Source organism: Ornithodoros turicata, chromosome 1, assembly GCF_037126465.1.
Source record: "Ornithodoros turicata isolate Travis chromosome 1, ASM3712646v1, whole genome shotgun sequence".
Taxonomy (NCBI): domain Eukaryota; kingdom Metazoa; phylum Arthropoda; class Arachnida; order Ixodida; family Argasidae; genus Ornithodoros; species Ornithodoros turicata.
In genome coordinates this window covers 184226437-184248159 of record NC_088201.1, presented here as the reverse complement: position 1 = coordinate 184248159, position 21723 = coordinate 184226437, and positions in this window count along the sequence as shown.

The window sequence follows — 21723 nt, the reverse complement described above, 5'->3', positions numbered from 1 at the left end:
TTGAAAATGTCATATGTCGAAAGCATAACCGTGCACAGTTCATCAGGCAGCCTTTCTTGCCCGAAATACCGCATACACGCGTGTTTAGTCCGCACGTACAAAATAAGAAGCATCACCTATAATTTGAAAATAATGTCATATGTCGAAAGCGTAAACATGCACAGTTCATCAGGCAGCCACTGCTGCCCGAAATACCGCATACACCCATGTTTAGTCCGCACGTACAAAATAAGAAGAATCACCTATAATTTGAAAATAATGCCATATGACGAAAGCATAAACGTGCACAGTTCATCAGGCAGCCGCAGTTGCCCAAAATAGCGCATACACGCGCGATTATGCTGTACGTACAAACTAAACGAAGCACCTATAATTTGAGAATAATGTCATATTCGAAAGCATAAACGTGCACAGTTCATCAGGCAGCCACTGTTGCGCGAAATACCGCACACACCCGTGTTTAGTCCGCACGTACAAAATAAGAAGAATCACCTATAATTTGAAAATAATGCCACATGTGGAAAGCATAAACGCGCACAGTTCATCAGGCAGCCTCTGTTGCCCGAAATACCGCATACACGCGTGTTTAGTCTGCACGTACAAAATAAAAAGAATCACCTATAATTTGAAAATAATGCCACATGTCGAAAGCATCAACGTGCACAGTTCATCAGGCAGCCACTGTTGTCCGAAATACCGCATACACCCATGTTTAGTCCGCACATACAAAATAAGAAGGATCACCTATAATTTGAAAATGTCATATGTCGAAAGCATAAACGTGCACAGTTCATCAGGCAGACTTTGTTGCCCGAAATGCCGCATACACGCGTGTTTAGTCCGCACGTACAAAATAAAAAGAATCACCTATAATTTGAAAATAATGCCATATGACGAAAGCATAAACGTGCACAGTTCATCAGGCAGCCTCAGTTGGCCGAAATCGCGCATACACGCGCGTTTATTCCGTACATACAAACTAAGACAAATCGTCTATAATTTGAAAATAATGTCATATGTCGAAAGCATAAATGTGCACAGTTCATCAGGCAGCCTCTGTTGCCCGAAATACCGCATACACGCGTGTTTAGTCCGCACGTACAAAATAAAAAGAATCACCTATAATTTGAAAATAATGCCATATGTCGAAAGCATAAACGTGCACAGTTCATCAGGCAGCCACTGTTGCCCGAAATGCCGCATACACCCGTGTTTAGTCCGCACGTACAAACTAAGACGAAGCACCTATAATTTGAAAATAATGTCATATGTCGAAAGCATAAACGTGCACAGTTCATCAGGCAGCCTTTGTTGCGCGAAATACCTCATACACGCGTGTTTAGTCCGCACGTACAAAATAAAAAGAATCACCTATAATTTGAAAATAATGCCATATGACGAAAGCATAAACGTGCACAGTTCATCAGGCAACCTCAGTTGCCCGAAATCGCGCATACACGCGCGTTTATTCCGTACGTACAAACTAAGACAAATCACCTATAATTTGAAAATAATGTCATATGTCGAAAGCATGAATGTGCACAGTTCATCAGGCAGCCTCTGTTGCCCGAAATACCGCATACACGCGTGTTTAGTCCGCACGTACAAAATAAAAAGAATCACCTATAATTTGAAAATAATGCCATATGTCGAAAGCATAAACGTGCACAGTTCATCAGGCAGCCACTGTTGTCCGAAATACCGCATACACCCATGTTTAGTCCGCACGTACAAAATAAGAAGAATCACCTATAATTTGAAAATGTCATATGTCGAAAGCATAAACGTGACAGTTCATCAGGCAGCCTTTCTTGCCCGAAATACCGCATACACGCGTGTTTCGTCCGCACGTACAAAATAAAAAGAATCACCTATAATTTGAAAATAATGCCATATGACGAAAGCATAAACGTGCACAGTTCATCAGGCAGCCAATGTCCCGAAATACCGCATACACGCGCGATTATGCTGTACGTACAAACTAAGACGAAGCACCTATAATTTGAAAATAATGTCATATTCGAAAGCATAAACGTGCACAGTTCATCAGGCAGCCACTGTTGCGCGAAATACCGCACACACCCATGTTTAGTCCGCACGTACAAAATGAGAAGAATCACCTATAATTTGAAAATAAGAGCATATGTCGAAAGCATAAACGTGCACAGCTCATCAGGCAGCCACTGTTGCCCGAAATACCGCATACACGCGTGTTTAGTCCGCACGTACAAAATAAGAAGCATCACCTATAATTTGAAAATAATGTCATATGTCGAAAGCGTAAACATGCACAGTTCGTCAGGCAGCCACTGCTGCCCGAAATACCGCATACACCCATGTTTAGTCCGCACGTACAAAATAAGAAGAATCACCTATAATTTTAAAATGTCATATGTCGAAAGCATAAACGTGCACAGTTCATCAGGCAGCCTTTCTTGCCCGAAATACCGCATACACGCGTGTTTAGTCCACACGTACAAAATAAAAAGAATCACCTATAATTTGAAAATAATGCCATATGACGAAAGCATAAACGTGCACAGTTCATCAGGCAGCCGCAGTTGCCCAAAATAGCGCATACACGCGCGATTATGCTGTACGTACAAACTAAACGAAGCACCTATAATTTGAGAATAATGTCATATTCGAAAGCATAAACGTGCACAGTTCATCAGGCAGCCACTGTTGCGCGAAATACCGCACACACCCGTGTTTAGTCCGCACGTACAAAATAAGAAGGATCACCTATAATTTGAAAATGTCATATGTCGAAAGCATAAACGTGCACAGTTCATCAGGCAGACTTTGTTGCCCGAAATGCCGCATACACGCGTGTTTAGTCCGCACGTACAAAATAAAAAGAATCACCTATAATTTGAAAATAATGCCATATGACGAAAGCATAAACGTGCACAGTTCATCAGGCAGCCTCAGTTGGCCGAAATCGCGCATACACGCGCGTTTATTCCGTACATACAAACTAAGACAAATCGTCTATAATTTGAAAATAATGTCATATGTCGAAAGCATAAATGTGCACAGTTCATCAGGCAGCCTCTGTTGCCCGAAATACCGCATACACGCGTGTTTAGTCCGCACGTACAAAATAAAAAGAATCACCTATAATTTGAAAATAATGCCATATGTCGAAAGCATAAACGTGCACAGTTAATCAGGCAGCCACTGTTGTCCGAAATACCGCATACACCCATGTTTAGTCCGCACGTACAAAATAAGAAGGGTCACCTATAATTTGAAAATAATGTCATATGTCGAAAGCATAAACATGCACAGTTCATCAGGCACCCACTGTTGCCCGAAATACCGCATACACCCGTGTTTAGTCCGCACGTACAAAATAAGATGAATCACCCATAATTTGAAAATATGGCACTATGTCGTAAGCATAAACATGCACTGTTCATCACGCACCCACTGTGTCCGGAATACCGCATATACGCGTGTTTAGTGCGCACGTACAAAATAAGAATAATCACTATAATATGAAAATATTGCCATATGTTGAAAACATAAATGTGCACAATTCCTCAAGCAGCCACTGTTGCCCGAAATACCGCATACACGCGAGCTTAGTCCGCACGTACAAACTAAGACGAAGCACCTATAATTAGAAAATAATGTCATATGTCGAAACCATAAACGTGCACAGTTCATCAGGGAGCCTCGGTTGCCCGAAATACCGCACACACGCGTGTTTACTCCGCAATTACAAAATAAGACGAATCACCTATATTTGAAAATAATGCCATATGTCGAAGGCATAAACGTGCACAGTTCCTCAGGGAACCACTGTCGCGCAAAATACCGCATACACGCGTGTTTAGTCCGCACGTACAAAATAAGAAGAATCACCTATAATTTGAAAATAATGGCCCATGTCGAAAGCATAAACGTGCACAGTTCATCAGGCAGCCACTGTTGCCCGAAATACGGTATACACCCATGTTTAGTCCGCACGTACAAAATAAGAAGAATCGCCTATAATTTGAAAATAATGTCATATGTCGAAAGCATAAACATGCACAGTTCATCAGGCACCCACTGTTGCCCGAAATACCGCATACACGCGTGTTAAGTCCGCTCGTACAAACTAAGCCGAAGCACCTATAATTTGAAAATAATGTCATATGTAGAAAGCATTAGCGTGCACAGTTCATCAGGCAGCCTCTGTTGCCCGAAGTACCGCATACACGCGTGTTTAGTCCGCACGTACAAAATAAAAAGAATAGCCTATAATTTGAAAATAATGCCATATGTCGAAAGCATAAACGTGCACAGTTCATCAGGCAGCCACTGTTGCGCGAAATACCGCACGCACCCGTGTTTAGTCCGCGCGATAAAATAAGAAGAATCACCTATAATTTGAAAATAAGACCATATGTCGAAAGCATTACCGTGCAATGTTCCTCAGGCAGCCACTGTTGCGCAAAATACCGCATACACCCTTGTTTAGTACGCATGTACGAAAAAAGAAGAATCACCTATAATTTCAAAATAAGGCCATATGTCGAGAGCAACAACGTGCACAGTTCATCACGCAGCCACTGTTGCGCGAGATACCGCATACACCCGTGTTTGGTCCGCACGTACAAAATGAGAATCACCTATAATTTGAAAGTAAGGCCATATGTCGAAAGCATAAACATGCACAGTTCAAAAGGCAGCCACTGTTGCTCAAAATACCGCATACACGCCTGTTTAGTCCGCACGTACAAAATAAGAAGAATCGCCTACAATTTGAAAATAATGCCATATGTCGAAAGCATAAACGTGCACAGTTCATCAGGGAGCCACTGTTGCCCGAAATACCGCATACACGCGTGTTTAGTCCACACGTACAAAATAAGACGAATCACCTGTAATTCGAAAATAATGCCATACGTCGAAAGCATAAACGTGAACAGTTTGTCAGGCAGCCAATGTTGCGCGAAATACCGCATACACCCGTGTTTAGTCCGCACGTACAAAATAAGAAGAATCACCTATAATTTGAAGATAATGCCACATGTGGAAAGCATAAACGTGCACAGTTCATCAGGCAGCCAGTGTTGCGCAAAACACCCGCATACACCCGTGTTTAGTCCGCACGTACAAAATAAGAAGAATCACTATAATATGAAAATAATGCCATTTGTCGAAAACATAAATGTGCACAATTCCTCAAGCAGCCACTGTTGCGCAAAATACCGCATGCACGCGTGTTTAGTCCGCACGTATAAACTAAGACGAAGCACCTATAATTTGAAAATAATGCCATATGTCGAAAACATAAATGTGCACAATTCCTCAACCAGCCACTGTTGCCTGAAATACCGCATACACGCCTGTTTAGTCCGCACGTACAAACTAAGACGAAGCACCTATAATTTGAAAATAATGTCATATGTTGAAAGCATAAACGTGCACAGTTCACCAGGCAGCCTCTGTTGCCCGAAATACCGCGTACACGCGTGTTTAGTCCGCACGTACAAAATAAAAAGAAGCACCTATAATTTGAACATAATGCCATATGTCGAAATCATAAACGTGCACACTTCATCAGGCAGCCACTGTTGCGCGAAATACCGCACACACCCGTGTTTAGTCCGCACGTACAAAATAAGAAGAATCACCTATAATTTCAAAATAATGCCATACGTCGAAAGCATAAACATGAACAGTTTGTCAGGCAGTCACTGTTGCGCGAAATACCGCATACACCCTTGTTTAGTCCGCACGTACAAAATAAGAAGAATCACCTGTAATTTGAAAATACTGCCATGTGTCGAAAGCATAAACGTGCACAGTTCATCAGGCAGCCACTGTTGCTCGAAATACCGCATACACCCGTGTTTAGTCTGCACGTACAATATAAGAAGAATCACCTATAATTTGAAAATAATGCCATATGTCGAAAGCATCAACGTGCACAGTTCATCAGGCAGCCACCGTTGCCCGAGATACCGCATACACCCGTCTTTAGTCTGCACGTACAAAATAAGATGAATCACCTATAATTTGTAAATAAGGCTATATGTCGAAAGCATAAACGTGCACAGTTCATCAGGCAGCCACTGTTGCGCGAAAGACCGCATACACGCGTGTTTAGTCCGCTCCTACAAAATAAGGAAAATCGCCTATAATTTGAAAATAATGCCACATGTCGAAAGCATAAACGTGCACAGTTCATCAGGCAGCCACTGTTGCCCGAAATTCCGCATACACGCGTGTTTAGTCTGCACGTACAAATATAAGAACAATCACTATAATTTGAAAATAATGCCATATGTCGAATGCATAACCGTGCACAGTTCCTCATGCAGCCACTGTTGCCCGAAATACCGCATACACGCGTGTTTAGTCCGTACGTACAAAATAAGACGAATCACCTTAATTTGAAAATAATGCCATATGTCGAAAGCATAAACGTGCACAGTTCATCAGGCAGCCACTGGTGCTCGAAACACCGCATATACGCGTGTTTAGTCCGCACGTACACAAGAAAAATAATCACCAATAATTTGAAAATAATGCCATATGTCGAAAGCATAAACGTGCACAGTTCATCAGGCAGCCACTGTTTCTGAAACACTGCATACACGAGTGTTTAGTCCGCACACACAAAATCAGACGAATCACCTATAATTTGAAAATAGGGCCATATGTCGAAAGCATAACCGTGCACAGTTCCTCAGGCAGCCACTGTTGCCCGAAATACCGCATAGACGCGTGTTTAGTCCGCACGTACAAAATAAGACGAATCACCTTAATTTGAAAATAATGCCACATGTCGAAAGCATAAACCTGCACAATTCATCAGGCAGCCACTGTTGCCCGAAATGCCGCATACACGCGTGTTTAGTCCGCACGTACAAAATAAAAAGAATCACCAATAATTTGAAAATAATGCCATATGTCGAAAGCATAACCGTGCACAGCTCAGGCAGCCACAGTTCCCGAAATACCGCATGCACGCGTGTTTAGTCCGCACGTACAAAATAAGAAGAATCGCCTATAATTTGAAAATAAGACCATATGTCGAAAGCATAAACGTGCACAGTTCATCAGGCAGCAACTGTTCCACGAAACACCGCATACACCCGTGTTTAGTCCACACGTACAAAATAAGAAGAATCGCCTATAATTTGAAAATAAGGCTATATGTCGAAAGCATAAACGTGCAATGTTCATGCGACTGCAACTGTTGCCCGAAATTCCGCATACACCCGTGTTTAGTCCGCACGTACAAAATAAGAAGAATCACCTATAATTTGAAAATAGGGCCATATGTCGAAAGCTTAAACGAGCACAGTTCATCAGGCAGCCACTGTTGCACGAACTACCGCATACACGCGTGTTTAGTCCGCACGTACAAAATAAGAAGAATCCCCTATAATTTGTAAATAAGGCTATATGTCGAAAGCATAAACGTGCACAGTTCATCAGGCAGCCACTGGTGCCCGAAATACCGCATACACGCGCGTTTAGTCCGCACGTACAAAACAAGTATCACCTATAATTTGAAAATAAAGTCATATGTGGAAAGCATTACCGTGCACAGCTCAGGCAGCCACAGTTGCCCGAAATACCGCATGCACCCGGGTTTAGCCCGCACGTACAAAATAAGAAGAATCACCTATAATTTGTAAATAAGGCTATATGTCGAAAGCATAAACGTGCACAGTTCATCAGGCAGCCACAGTTGCCTGAAATACCGCATACACGAGTGGTTAGTCCGCACATACAAAATAAGAACAATCACTATAATTTTAAAATAATGCCATATGTCGAAAGCATAACCGTGCACAGTTCCCCAGGCAGCCACTGTTGCCCGAAATACCGCAGACAAGCTTATTTAGTCCGCACGTACAAAATAAGACGAAGCACCAATAATTTGAAAATAAGGCCATATGTCGAAAGAATAAACGTGCACAGTTCATCAGGCAGCCACTGTTGCACGAAATTCCGCATACACCCGTGTTTAGTTCACACGTACAAAATAAGATGAATCGCCTAAAATTTGAAAATAATACCATGTGTCGAGAGCATAACTGTGCACAGTTCCTCAGGCTGCCAGTGTTGCCCGAAATACCGCAAACAAGCGTGTTTAGTCCGCACCTACAAAATAAGATGAATCACCTATGATTTGAAAATAATGCCAATGTCGAAAGCATAGACGTGCGCAGTTCATCAGGCAGCCACTGTTGCGCGAAACACCGCATACACCCGTGTTTAGACCGCACGCACAAAATAAGAATCACCTATAATTTCAAAATAATGCCAGATGTCGAAAGCATAAACGTGCACCGTTGATCAGGCAGCCACTGTTGCGCGAAATACCGCATACACGCGTGTTTAGTCCGCACCTACAAAATAAGAAGAATTACCTATAATTTGAAAATAATGCCACATGTCGAAAGCATAAACGTGCACAGCTCATCAGGCAGCCACTGTTGCCCGAAATACCGCATACACCCGTGTTTAGTCCGCACGTACAATATAAGAAGAATCACCTATAATTTGAAAATAAGACCATATGTCGAAAGCATAAACAGCCACAGTTCATCAGGCAGCAACTGTTGCCCGAAATTCCGCATACACCCGTGTTTAGTCCGCACGTACAAAATAAGAAGAATCACCTATAATTTGGAAATAGGGCCTTATGTCGAAAGCATAAACGAGCACAGTTCATCAGAGAGCCACTGTTGCACGAAATACCGCATACCCGCGTGTTTAGTCCGCACGTACAAAATCAGAAGAATCACATATAATTTGAAAATAATGCTATATGTCAAAAGCATAAACTTGCACAATTTATCAGGCAGCCACTGTTGCCCGACATACCGCATACACGTGTGTTTAGTCCGCACGTACAAACTAAGACGATTCGCGTATAATTTTAAAATAATGTCATACGTCGAAAGCATAACCGTGCAGTGTTCCTCAGGCAGCCACTGTTGCCCGAAATACCGCATACACGCGTGTTTAGTCCGCACGTACAAAACAAGACGAATCACCTATTATTTGAAAATAATGAGATGTCGAAAGCATAAACGTGCACAGTTCATCAGGCAGCCACTGTTGCGCGAAATACCGCATACACCCTTGCTTAGTCCGCACTTACAAAATAAGAAGAATCACCCATAATTTGAAAATAAGGCCATATGTCGAAAACATAAACGTGCACAATTCCTCAGGCAGCTACTGTTGCCCGAAATACCGCATACACGCGTGTTTAGTCCGCATGTACAAAACAAGACGAATTACCTATTATTTTAAAATAATGCCTAATGTCGAAAGCATAAACTTTCACAGTTCATCAGGCAGCCACTGTTGTCAGAAATACCGCATACACGCGTGTTTAGTCCGCACGTACAAAACAAGACGAATTACCTATTATTTTAAAATAATGCCTAATGTCGAAAGCATAAACTTTCACACTTCATCAGGCAGCCACTGTTGCCAGAAATAGCGCATACATACATGTTTAGTCCGCACGTGCAAAATAAGAAGAATCACCTATAATTTGAAAATAATGTAACATGTCGGAAGCATAAACGTGCACAGTTCATCAGGCAGCCACTGTTGGGCGCACTACCGCATACACCCGTGTTTAGTCCGCACGTTCAAAATAAGAAGAACCACCTATAATTTGAAAATATGGCCATATGTCGAAAGCATAAACCTGCCCAGTTCATCATGCAGCCACTATTGTGCGAGATTCCGCATACACCCGTGTTTAGTCCGCACGTACAAAATAAGAAGAACCGCCTATAATTTGAAAATAATGCCATATGTCGAAAGCATAAACGTGCACAGTTCATCAGGCAGCCACTATTGCCCGAAATACCGCACACGCGTGTTTAGTCCGCACGTACAAAATAAGACGAATCGTCTATAATTTGAAAATAATGCCATATGTCGAAAGCATAAACGTGAACAGTTTACCAGGCAGCCACTGTTGCGCGAAATACCGCATACACACTTGTTTAGTCCGCACGTTCAAAATAAGACGAATCACCTAGAATTTGAAAATAATGCCATATGTGGAAAGCATTACCGTGCACAGTTCCTCAGTCTGCCACTTTTGCCCGAAATACCGCAGACAAGCGTGTTTAGTCCGCACTTACAAAATAAGACGAATCGCCTATAATTTGAAAATAATGCCAATGTCGAAAGCACAAACGTGCACAGTTCATCAGGCAGTCACTGTTGCGCGAGATACCGCACACAGCCCTGTTTAGTCCGCACGTACAAAATAAGAAAAAATTACCTATAATTTGGAAATAAGGCCATATGTCGTAAGCATAAACATGCACAATTCACCAGGCAGCCACTGTTGCGCGAAATACCGCATACACGCGTGTTTAGTCCGCACGTACAAAATAAGAAGAATCACTATGATATGAAAATAATGCCATATGTCAAAAGCATAAACGTGAACAGTTCATCATGCAGCCACTGTGGCGCGAAACACCGCATACACCCGTGCTTAGTCCGCATGTACAAAATAAGAAGAATCACCTATAATTTGAAAATAATGTAACATGTCGGAAGCATAAACGTGCACAGTTCATCAGGCAGCCACTGTTGGGCGCACTACCGCATACACCCGTGTTTAGTCCGCACGTTCAAAATAAGAAGAACCACCTATAATTTGAAAATATGGCCATATGTCGAAAGCATAAACCTGCCCAGTTCATCATGCAGCCACTATTGTGCGAGATTCCGCATACACCCGTGTTTAGTCCGCACGTACAAAATAAGAAGAACCGTCTATAATTTGAAAATAATGCCATATGTCGAAAGCTTAAACGTGCACAGTTCATCAGGCAGCCACTATTGCCCGAAATACCGCACACGCGTGTTTAGTCCGCACGTACAAAATAGGACGAATCGTCTATAATTTGAAAATAATGCCATATGTCGAAAGCATAAACGTGAACATTTTACCAGGCAGCCACTGTTGCGCGAAATACCGCATACACACTTGTTTAGTCCGCACGTTCAAAATAAGACGAATCACCTAGAATTTGAAAATAATGCCATATGTGGAAAGCATTACCGTGCACAGTTCCTCAGGCTGCCACTTTTGCCCGAAATACCGCAGACAAGCGTGTTTAGTCCGCACTTACAAAATAAGACGAATCGCCTATAATTTGAAAATAATGCCAATGTCGAAAGCACAAACGTGCACAGTTCATCAGGCAGTCACTGTTGCGCGAGATACCGCACACAGCCCTGTTTAGTCCGCACGTACAAAATAAGAAAAATCACCTATAATTTGGAAATAAGGCCATATGTCGTAAGCATAAACATGCACAATTCACCAGGCAGCCACTGTTGCGCGAAATACCGCATACACGCGTGTTTAGTCCGCACGTACAAAATAAGAAGAATCACTATGATATGAAAATAATGCCATATGTCAAAAGCATAAACGTGAACAGTTCATCATGCAGCCACTGTGGCGCGAAACACCGCATACACCCGTGCTTAGTCCGCATGTACAAAATAAGAAGAATCACCTATAATTTGAAAATAATGTAACATGTCGGAAGCATAAACGTGCACAGTTCATCAGGCAGCCACTGTTGGGCGCACTACCGCATACACCCGTGTTTAGTCCGCACGTTCAAAATAAGAAGAACCACCTATAATTTGAAAATATGGCCATATGTCGAAAGCATAAACCTGCCCAGTTCATCATGCAGCCACTATTGTGCGAGATTCCGCATACACCCGTGTTTAGTCCGCACGTACAAAATAAGAAGAACCGCCTATAATTTGAAAATAATGCCATATGTCGAAGGCATAAACGTGCACAGTTCATCAGGCAGCCACTATTGCCCGAAATACCGCACACGCGTGTTTAGTCCGCACGTACAAAATAGGACGAATCGTCTATATTTTGAAAATAATGCCATATGTCGAAAGCATAAACGTGAACAGTTTACCAGGCAGCCACTGTTGCGCGAAATACCGCATACACACTTGTTTAGTCCGCACGTTCAAAATAAGACGAATCACCTAGAATTTGAAAATAATGCCATATGTGGAAAGCATTACCGTGCACAGTTCCTCAGGCTGCCACTTTTGCCCGAAATACCGCAGACAAGCGTGTTTAGTCCGCACTTACAAAATAAGACGAATCGCCTATAATTTGAAAATAATGCCAATGTCGAAAGCACAAACGTGCACAGTTCATCAGGCAGTCACTGTTGCGCGAGATACCGCACACAGCCCTGTTTAGTCCCCACGTACAAAATAAGAAAAATCACCTATAATTTGGAAATAAGGCCATATGTCGTAAGCATAAACATGCACAATTCACCAGGCAGCCACTGTTGCGCGAAATACCGCATACACGCGTGTTTAGTCCGCACGTGCAAAATAAGAAGAATCACTATGATATGAAAATAATGCCATATGTCAAAAGCATAAACGTGAACAGTTCATCATGCAGCCACTGTGGCGCGAAACACCGCATACACCCGTGCTTAGTCCGCACGTACAAAATAACAAGAATCACCTATAATTTGAAAATAAGGCCTTATGTCGAAAGCATAAACCTGCACAGTTCATCATGCAGCCACTGTGGCGCAAAATACCGCATACACACGTGTTTAGTCCGCACGTACAAAATAAGAAGAATCACCTATAATTTGAAAATAAGGCCATATGTCGAAAGCATAAACCTGCACAGTTCATCATGCAGCCACTGTGGCGCGAAATACCGCATACACCCGTGCTTAGTCCGCACGTACAAAATAAGAAGAATCACCTATAATTTGAAAATAAGGCCATATGTCGAAAGCATCAATTTGCACAGTTCATCATGCAGCCACTGTTGCCAGAAATACTGCAAACACGCATGTTTAGTCCGCAGGTACAAAATAAGAAGAATAACCTATAATTTGAAAATAATGTCATATGTCGAAAGCACAAACGTGCACAGTTCATCAGGCAGCCACTGTTGCGCGAAATACCGCATACACCCGTGTTTAGTCCGGACCTATAAAATAACAAGAATCACCTAAAATTTGAAAATAAGGATATGTGTCGAAAGCATAAACGTGCACAGTTCATCAGGCAGCCAGTGTACCCCGAAATACCGCATACACGCGTGTTTAGTCCGCACGTACAAAATAAGAAGAATAACCTATAATTTGAAAATAATGCCATATGTCGAAAGCATAAACGTGCACAGTTCATCAGGCAGCCACTGTGGCGCAAAATACCGCATACACCCGTGTTTAGTCCGCACGTATAAAATAACAAGAACCACCACCTATAATCTGAAAATAAGGCCATATGTCGAAAGCATAAACCTGCACAGTTCATCATGCAGCCACTGTGGCGCGAAATACCGCATATACCCGTGTTTAGTCCGCAGGTACAAACTAAGTACAAACTAAGTACAAACTAAGGTACAAATTCGCAGTGCTGTGGGGAGCGCTGTTACATGCACATCTCACAAATAGTTGTGTTGCCTTTCTAGTTTGCCCTGGAAACGTTCAACGGTACGCTTGGCACTTTGCTGCAGCTGGAATCTTTTGTGGATCGTCGCACTGTGCAGATACACCGGCTATATCTGCTTATCTATTTTGTTCACCTGCGTATCTCTTTCATCAAACTGAATCTTCTGCGCTCTCCGAAGTAACCACGCCTCGCGGGATGCTACAAAAGGACTAGTTCAACTGTTCAGCTCTGCAGTGCTGTGGGGAGCGCTGTTACATGCACATCTCACAAATAGTTGTGTTGCCTTTCTAGTTTGCCCTGGAAACGTTCAACGGTACGCTTGGCACTTTGCTGTAGCTGGAATCTTTTGAGGATCGTCGCACTGTGCAGATACACCGGCTATATCTGCTTATCTATTTTGTTCACCTGCGTATCTCTTCCATCAAGCTGAATCTTCTGCGCTCTCCGAAGTAACCACGCCTCGCGGGATGCTACAAAAGGACTAGTTCAACTGTTCAGCTCTGCAGTGCTGTGGGGAGCGCTGTTACATGCACATCTCACAAATAGTTGTGTTGCCTTTCTAGGTAAGCGACATTCTAATATTGTTTTTGCCGATTCCTGCTCCCCACAGAGCTGTATAGTTCGTGAATATTGCTGCCATGTCTCTTAACAATTCTGACGTATGCCTGTCTTGTATGCAACATCTTGGGAAAGATAGTTCGTCTCTTACCTGTTCAAGTTGCTCAAATTCGTACCACGCTGGCAAGTGCGCGGGACTTACGAAAACATCTATGAAAGCTTTGTCGAACGCTGAGCGGGAAGCATGGATGTGTCCTACTTGCGCGACCAATAGAGCTAGAACTCAGCCGTCACTTCTCAACCGTCTCTGTCAACTATCATGCAGGAGATCCTGAATAACGGTAAAAAAAATGTCATGTGTGCTTGACAGAATTGAATCTATGGAAACCAAAATAAGTGCTCTGACTGTGAAACACGACGAGTTGGCATTTTGCGTAGAAACAAACTCCAAAACGCTGAAAGAGGCATCCAACCGCATCTCCGTACTTGAAACTGCCGACACTAAACATGAGCTGGAGCTTAAGCAATTGAAATCACAACTGAACGACTTGGAGCAATATGGCCGACGTAACAACTTAGAGATACGCGGCGTACCTTTCCAAGCAATTGAGGATATTCTGCAAGTAGTTAATGATCTGGCAGTCGGCCTTCAGTTGCCCTCACTGCCCATATCAGATGTAGACGCGGTACATAGGCTGCCTTCTGAAACTGGAGATCTGCAACCACCAATTATCTTAAGATTTAAAGATAGGGCTTTACGAGACAAGTGGCTTTGTCAGAAAGGTAGACTGACCGCCGTATTCTTGAACAAGCCTCGACTCGACGCTCCGCCTCGACTCCAACGAGTGGAGGAAAGTGGCGCTGCTCCACTCGAAGAGCCCATGCGTTTCATGAACCCGCTTCGGGGATTCCTCCGCCAAGGCGCTCCTCGAGAAACCGTCCTCGAATAAAGCTGTAGTCTCGTCCCCAGCAGTCTTTCGGGACAACTCGAAAATGTTAATTATCATGCTTAAAACACACTTATGGCATGAAAAATAAATGTAATTCTTTACTTTATTTCGACTAACGTGCATTACAAATACAAACACAAAGGTCTGCAAGTGTTTGAAGAAGGGTGCAGGTGTTTCGAACAGGGAAACAGACTGATATGTTTCCTAGTTTTCTGGTCTGCCAATTACAACCACAACGGCAGCAGCTAGCTTAATGGCATGGTCACCTCGTATCAAATAATATGAAAGATGATGTCACTGCTTGTCACTCTTCTATTATGTTACAATATGTGGCGTGAATGACTGTTTGTTAGCGGATGGGTGCGTTTACCCAACGCCTTGAGGGTAGCTAACAATCAAACAAACAAAACAGTTTTTACAACAGCATCACGAGCAAAGAATCGGGGAGACCATTCTTGGGGAGTCACTGCGAATTCGTACTATTGAAACAACTGAAAAAAAAAACGAGAAAAAAAAACATGAATGGAAGATTTGTTGAGCCGTTTCGGTGATAGCTGGAGCAGGGGTTGGGCCAGCTTGATACAGTATGAAGATTACGGAAAAAACATTGAGGAGGCAGATCAGATGTTTATTTTTTTTAGATGTCCAGTCAATGCACTGTTTCTTTTTTTGCGCCACTTTTTGCGTGAAAACATCCTTCAAACACACGTTCTTTGTGCTAAATAGCGCGACAGATGAAAATTTATTACACCTTGTTTTGAAAAGTGTGCTTGCGAGAAGGTGTGGGATTTTTTCCACAACGCGGCACACCGTCATTTCTGACACATTCACAATGTCTCCCGTGGCAGTTCGAAAAGTCCTAACGCCATAAAATCACACGTCGACGGGCAGCTGTAGCACAGGAGGTAGAGGCTGCTCACGATTGCACACATTTTCCTCCACTGGGCTGCACTCCAAAAGGCTTCGCACGGTTTTCTTCATGAAGCGGTACCGTATACCATATGAGGAACTCGTGATCATCAAAATGGTCAAAAGGAGTTTGATGGCCCCTTATTGAACGTTGTCGCTCAGTGGTAATGTTGTCAGCACCCAGTTAAAGGTCATCGTGGCACAAAACGCAGTCGATGGACGCAGCGAACGACCTGTCTTCCGCCATGACACCAGCCAAACTCGAGTTGAGGAGCGTTCTCGAGGTAGCACCGATGTTACCTCGAGATTTTCGAGGAATGCACGGAGGAATTCCTCCACTCGAGGAGCGTTTCGAGTCAAGGTCGATTTATGAAGCGCAAAACCGGCCTCGAGGAGCAGCTCGAGTCGAGTTTCGAGTCGAAGCTCGTTCAAGAATACGGCGGTGAGAGTGACTGGTTCTTCCGCCAGCAGCAGCTCTGTATTTCTTTGCGAGAACCTTACTGCTCCCAATAAAAAGCTTCTCCTGCAAACCAGATTGGCTGCCAAAGAAAAGGGATATCAGTTTGTATGGGTGCGGAACGGGCGAATTTTTGTCAGGCGCGCGGATGGCGATCAATCTAGGCAGATCCGACACGTGGATGACCTCACGGCACTCTGAGCTGTGACAGGCAGTCATCTCTGCTTTTTGTGCTTTCACTTTTTGATTTCCTTATCTATTCGTTTACGTCTTTTTTTATTATTATGCACTATGACACATTGGAAAGCTTATCTAATGTTGTACGTTCGGAACCATTTGCATTGCACTTAAATATCCGCAGCTTATGTAAACACCTTGATGAGCTTAAAACTGTTGTGGAAACTCTCCAATCTAGAATATCGTATATTGCGCTTTCTGAAACTTGGAGCAACACATACAGTGAACAGTTCTTACAGCTCTGCGGATACGATGTTCAGTTCAGCCATAGAAATGATTCTTACGGTGGTGTTGCGCTTTTTGTAAAATCATGCGTTTCATATTTTCCTCTACCTGATTTGCATATAAATGTGCCTTTCGTGGACTCACTGTTTATAGAAGTGCCGGACTGCCCTTCCTGTGTTTGTTGTTCCTCAAAGCGTCCACTGATCATTGGTGTCATTTATAGATCACCTAGGAATGACCTAGACATGTTCCTTGCTGATTTTGGTGTTCTGTTAGACAAGTTGTCTACCTCCAGATATAACACTGTTATTCTTGGGGACTTCAACATCGACTTGCTAAAAATTGACCGCGGATTTCTCTCTTACATAGAAGTGCTCGCTTCTCATGGATTTCACCAATTAATCTCGAATGCTACACGTTTTGGTCCGTCGGGATCCGGCACGCTACTTGATCATGTTATTACCAATCTTTTCGAACCACGACTGTGCCATGGCATTGTGGCATCTGACATAACTGATCATGAAATTATTTATGTGGGTGGTACAACCACAGACTATAATGAAATCCCCGACGCCCGATCTTTGCTCCCTGTTGTAAATTACAATGAGGTCGAAAGGTCCATTTCACGAATTTCATGGGATTTGAGCCCCTTCGCTGACGCTAGGGACAAGTTCACTCACTTCCATGTAAAGCTTCGAGAGGTAGTGAAGAATTCCACAGGTTTTTCCGCTTTTAGTCGTCGCTCATGTATTAAGCAACCATGGATAACAAAAGGAATCCCCAAGAGCATTAAACATAAGAATAACCTTTATCGGAAAGTTAGGCTATCACCTATGAACTGTGATCTACGCAGTCGTTACGCGAAATATAATAATACCCTTAAAAACACTTTAAGACTAGCTAAAAGTAAATATTTTTCATCGTGTATCTCTGCCACACGGGGAGACCACAGGCGTATCTGGAATGTAGTCAATACTGCATTGTCGAGGCAACGCAAAAAGGGAAACCCTGGTTCGCGTTTTCTTCTCATGAATGACGTGCCTGTTACTGAGCCAATGGATGTAGCCAATAGATTTAACGAATATTTCTGCAATGTCCCAACACGCCTGCTGTCGTCTGTTGATACATCTCCCACAGTTTCGCTTCCATCCCGCTGTGCAGACACTTTTTTCCTCTCGCCTACCACACATCACGAAGTTGCATTAACCATTCAGGCATTAAAACCTTTGAGCTCAACAGGTTACGATGAGATATCGTCGTGCTTCCTGAAGCGATTCTCTAATTATTTATCTGAACCGTTGTCAGAAATATTTAACGCTTGTTTTCTTCAGGGGGTTTTTCTACGAGAACTCAAACTTGCAAAAGTCATACCCATACATAAGAAGGGCGCTAGGTCAGATGTTGGAAACTTCAGACCTATTTCCCTCTTACCTTCATTAAGCAAGCTGCTTGAAAAGCTAATTCTGGTTAGGCTTGAACGTTTCTTTGAAGATAACAACCATTTTAGCGATTGTCAATTCGGATTCCGTAAAAAGAAGTCCACTACTCTTGCACTTGTCCACGCTACCGAAAAGATTCGTACTAATATTGAAGCCAAATTAATGGGGATCTTTGTGGATCTCACCAAAGCCTTCGACCTGATCAACCACAGCATTCTACTCACTAAACTGGAAAGATATGGTATCAGAGGTGTTCCATTATCACTCTTGCAAAATTACTTGGAGGGTCGTGAGCAGTTTGTTTTCAACTGTGGCTCATCATCATTCCCTCGCCCGTTGACCACTGGAGTCCCACAAGGTTCTCTTTTGGGTCCCTTATTATTCCTAGTATACATCAACGATTTTCCAGACTTCCTCTCCTCTACCTGTTTTCTTTACGCAGATGATACAAATATTTTTGTCGGGGATACTCACTTGCCCAACCTATTTCGTAAGGCATCGTTTGTTCTACAAAAATTACACATGTGGCTAACATCGAATAAGTTGCTGGCCAACACACGAAAACGACGTATGTTGTATTTCACCCCGTCCAAAGAATTCTTGATTTTTCTGGCATGCAACTTTCCCTCGGAAGTCTTATTATTGCCCGTGCAACGACGGCTAGGTTCTTGGGTGTTATACTCCACGAACACCTAAACTGGCAGGCGCACATTAGTCACGTTCAAAATAAAATCACGTCAGGTCTGTATGCTCTAGCTAAGCTCAGGTCCTTTGTCCCTATCAACACTTTGCTCATTGTTTATTACGCGCTGTTCCATTCACACCTTTCCTACGGCCTGGAGGTATACGGTCTTACGTATTGCAGCAACTTACAGCCTTTGCTGGTGGCTCAGAAATGGGCGCTCCGTATTATACTCAATTTACGTCCTCGAGAATCCGTAAGGTTTGCTTTTCCACTTCTTGGTGTCCTTAACATTTTCGACCTTTTGAAGTACAAAGTGTCTCTGATCATGCACGATCTCTTTCACACACCTGCTAGCAGGCACCAGATTCCCGTACAAAATCCTGCTCGGCCTTACCCGCTTAGGCACGACACCAATACACTGCATTTTCCCACGCCTCGAACTAATTATGGCTCACTATCATTAGCATGTTTTGGCAGCCAGACCTGGAATAATCTGCCCCGAAACTTGCGCACAATTACCAACTCCACCGCTTTTAAGCGCAGTATTAAATACTACTTCCGCTCATCTCAATAGATCGCAACATGTTATTATCATTTTTCCTGTCTTTGTCTTCCCTCACTCTCCCCATCGACTCGGATGTGTTAACGCATTTTTTTATTTTTTTGTATCCTAGTTTCCAACTGTACTCATGACAGTGCTCCTCGCCCAGTGTGTTTCATTGAATTGTGTTCCTGCCTGGACTGCATCACAGGGCCCTCGCAGTCCTGTTTATTATTGTATGTTGTTTTTCGTTGTTTGAGAGCAATAAAAGAAAGAAAGAAAGAAAGACGAAACACCTATAATTTGAAAATAATGCCATATGTCGAAAGCATAACCGTGCACATTTCCTCCGGCAGCCCCTGTTGCCCGAAATACCGCACACACCCGTGTTTAGTCCGCACGTACAAAATACGAAGAATCACCTATAATTTGAAAATAATACCATATGTCAAAAGCATTACCGTGCACAGTTCATCAGGCAGCCACTGTTGCGCGAAATACCGCATACACCCGTGTTTACTCGGCACGTACAAAACAGGAAGAATCACATATAATTTGAAAATAAGGCCATATGTCGAAAGCATAAACATGCACAGTTCATAAGGCAGCCACTGTTGCCCGAAATACCGCATACACGCGTGTATAGTCCGCATGCACAAAATAAGACGAATCACCTATAATTTGAAAATAATGCCACATGTCGAAAGCATAAACGTGCACAGTTTCTCAAGCAGCCACTGTTGCCCGAAATACCGCATACATGCATGTTTTGTCCGCAAGTACAAATTAAGACGAATGGCCTATAATTTGAAAATAATGCCATATGTCGAAAGCATAACCGTGCACATTTCCTCCGGCAGCCCCTGTTGCCCGAAATACCGCATACACGCGTGTTTCGTCCGCACGTACAAAATAAGACTAATCACCTATAATTTGGAAATAAGACCATATGTCGGAAGCATAAATTTGCAGAGTTCATAAGGCAGCCGCTGTTGCCCGAAATACCGCATACACGCGTGTTTCGTCCGCACTTACAAAATAAGAATCACCTATAATTTGAAAATAATGCCATATGTCCAAAGCATAACCATACACAGTTCTTCCGGCAGCCACTGTTGCCCGAAATACCGCATACACGCGTGTTTAGTCCGCACGTACAAAATAAGAAGAATCCCCTATAATTTGGAAATAATGACAGATGTCGAAATCATAGACGTGCACAGTTCACCAGGCAGCCACTGTTGCGCGAAATACCGCATACACGCGTGTTTAGTCCGCACTTACAAAATAAGAAGAATCACCTGTAATTTGAAAATAAGGCCAGACGTCGAAAGCATAAACGTGCACAGTTCATCAGGCTGCCACTGTTGGCGCACTACCGCATACACCCGTGTTTAGTCCGCACGTTCAAAATAAGAAGAACCACCTATAATTTGCAAATATGGCCATATGTCGAAAGGATAAACCTGCAAAGTTCATCATGCAGCCACTATTGTGCGAGATTCCACATACACCCGTGTTTAGTCCGCACGTACAAAATAAGAAGAATCGCCTATAATTTTAAAATAATGCCATATGTCGAAAGAATAAACGTGCACAGTTTATCAGGCAGCCACTGTTGTGCGAAATACCACAGACAAGCGTGTTTAGTCCGCACGTACAAAATAAGAAGAATCACCTATAATTGGAAAATAATGCCATATGTCGAAAGCATAAACGTGCACAGTTTATCAGGCAGCCTCTGTTGCCCGAAATACCGCATACACGCGTGTTTAGTCCGCACGTACAAAATAAGACAAATCGCCTATAATTTGAAAATAATGACAGATGCCGAAAGCATAAACGTGAACACTTTATCAGGCAGCCACTGTTGCGCGAAATACCGCATACACGCGTGTTTAGTCCGCACCTACAAAATAAGGACAATCACCTATAATTTGAAAATAATGACACATGTCGAAAGCATAAACGTGCACAATTCATCAGGCAGCCTCTGTTGCCCGAAATACTGCATACACGCGTGTTTAGTCCGCACATACAAAATAAGAAGACTCACCTATAATTTGAAAATAATGCCAATGTCGAAAGCATAAACGTGCACAGTTCATCAGGCAGCCACTGTTGCGCAAGATTCCGCATACGCCCGTGTTTAGTCCGCACGTACAAAATAAGAAGAATCACCTATAATTTGAAAATAATGCCATATGTCGAAAGCATAAACGTGCACAGTTCATCAGGCA